This window comes from Felis catus, chromosome E2 (genome assembly GCF_018350175.1).
Source record: "Felis catus isolate Fca126 chromosome E2, F.catus_Fca126_mat1.0, whole genome shotgun sequence".
Taxonomy (NCBI): domain Eukaryota; kingdom Metazoa; phylum Chordata; class Mammalia; order Carnivora; family Felidae; genus Felis; species Felis catus.
Window position 1 is genome coordinate 19,488,620 of NC_058382.1, and position 2,802 is coordinate 19,491,421.

Below are 2,802 nucleotides of genomic sequence, written 5' to 3' on the forward strand. Positions count from 1 at the left end.
GGCTGAGATCTTGTCACATCTCCACTGGGGTCTGAGGCTCTCCCTGCCCAATCACTTCATCTCCTGCTATCTCTCACAGACATTGCCCTCAATAAACCTGTTGCACCCCTAACTCCATCTCGGTTTCCACTTCCTGGAGGACCCGACTGGCCCAGATGACCAGGCTATCATGGGGCTTCAGGGAGGTTGGAATGAGATAATTTAATGTAATGATGTAATATGTAATAATGTAAATGAGAATGCCAGGCCAGGATGCACAACTCCCGGGGTCACCGTGCACAGGAACTGAGCGCAGCACTGCCCAGAGTTGCACCTCGCACCTGCCAGACACCTTGTGGGGCTCAGGTGATGTGAGCTGAGTTGGATTCTCTAAATCAAAGTACAGCCTTTCTTCTGTATCAGAGACTAAAATTCCCCAAATCCAAGGAGCCCATGAGCAAAGGCATGTTTGTCTCCAGGAACAACTGGCCCTGTCTGGAGGCCTTCCTACCCTCCACCATGTGGGGTCCTGCTTTACTGAGAGCCTAGCCCATGTGCAGACACATCTGGCAGCTTCCCGGGTGTCCAGAAGCCTGTTATGGTGATGGCTAGCCTCAGAACCCAAGCCCAGGAGCTCCTGAGGAAAGATGTGCTCAGTGCCAACCAGTGGTGGCCACCAGTCCCTCTCCACACAGGAGCCTTGTCTCCTCCTATCCCACAGTGAGAGAACCCAGTGCTCCCAAGCCAGAGACCTTGGGCCATGGCCTGTTGGTACAGGTGGTCATTTGCAAACAGGGCCACAAGCCAAGGTGTGGTGCAGTAGGGGGTGTATTTCTCAACTCAGTCTTGGGAGACCTGGACTCTGCCTTGGTTCTGCATATCCTTAGGAGAGGCATCATTAGCCCAGCCTGACCTTGGTGTATTTATCCATAGAATGGGCATAATGACTTCTTTGTTCCTGGGCTGTGAAAGGCCTGGTCAAGCAGCTTCTGGGCCAAGGCTGGACTGCTGGGTGGCTGGGCCCATGTGGCCACATGCCTCAAGTTTCCGTAAGCCCACAGGAGAGGGAAAGAAAGAGCAAAGGATAATCTGAACTTTTCAGGCTCTAGGAACTGAATAGTTGGTGGTTGTACCATTTATCAGGATGGGGAAGTACAGGACAGAGGGGGAAAAATCTGGAGTCGGGGTTGGGGCATTGTAGGGCTTGGGGGTGGCCCCGACTCACCAAGCTTCCCTCTACATCTTCTAGTGCTAGAGCTTGTCCTCGCTAGGCAGAAGAGGCTCTGTGTCCCAGAGTGGTCTGCCGCTGACTCCTCCCCCTTGCTTCAGGGGTGGGACATGACCCAGACCTGGCCAATGAGAGGACCTCATTCCCTTAGCCATCCTGGTTGGTTTCTTGATGTGCATGTGGCCCATGCCAGCTGACCAGAGTCCTCCCTAGGTCTTTGGGGGAACGAAGTACCCTCTTTCTATGGGATCACAAGCTGGTGTGTAGAAATAACTTTGGAAATTCTTGTGGTTGTCTTGGCTGCCATAAGGACTCAGCCTTCCTGAGAAAGGAGGCAAACAACACAAGAAAGCAGAACCAAGGATGGGAGGGTGGACACCTAATGATACCATTTGGATCCCTGGATCCAGCTGTACCTGAGGCAAGACATACCTTTGGACTTCTTGGTTGTGCAAGTCAATACATTATAATTTTTTTCATTCTACAAATAATGCTTGAGCGCTTAGTAAATGCCCAGTGTAGCACTGGTCATTTGAAAACAATGAAAACTATGTGAATGAAACAGGCATGGTTGAGCTCTTCAGGAGTTTACAGGTTGATCAAGAGAGTGTTTCCTCCCACTATGAATTGGGGTTTGTCAACTGGATCTTTGCAAGGGATGTGAACAACACAGCAGATGGTGTCTGTGAGAGCAGTTTTATGGAAAATGCAGAGACTATCTACACGTTTGGATTGTGTCTATTTATCCTTAGCAGAAACTGAGGGCACAGCATTAAGTTGTGGGTTGGTAGAAACGGCTCTGTGTGAACGTGCAGAAAGGCAGTACTGGTGTGGAACCTTCTGGCGCTCTGAATTGAAATGGGGGAAATAGGGCTTGCAGAATCTGTGAATGGCCAGCTTGTCCCCTGAGCACCCGCTTCTGAATGATAATTATCCTAGCTGTACTCTCGACAAGAGCAACTGGGGAGATAATTTTTCAATGTTTAGCTTTTTAAAGATAACATCAGCACATTAACAAACACTTGGAAAACAGAGAAGAATGTCCCTTACAGTCCCACAACCCTAATACAACCATTGTTGAAAATGTTATTTGGGGACCATCATGGCAGAGTCTTTGGTGTTGGCTGATAAGCCCATGTGATGTGTTCATTATGCCATTCATGGCTTGCCCTGGGCCTTGGCCGAGGTGGTAAAGAGCAACTTGGAAGCCAGACGAACCAGGTTGGGAGCCTGTCTTATTTGTTGAAGAGCTGTGTGATCCTAGGCTAGTTATTTAGACTCTCTGAGCCTTAGTGTATTCATCTATAAAATGGGAATTCTAATGGTACTTATGTCATTAGTGTGTTATGAGACCAAAATGAGTCGGAACTGAATGAGTATCAGTCCTCTCCCTCCACCCCCCCCCACCTCACCCCCACCACCCCCACCCCGGCTTAGCCCCTGCACAAACATGGCCACACACACCCTGGTCGTGGCTGCACTCCATGACCTGAATATTTCAACAAGAGAATGTGGATGGCCCAACTCTGGGCCCAATCCTGGGTATTGGCATCACCCCAGAACCGGAAAGGTCACATGTCTCAGTGTGGGGGTGA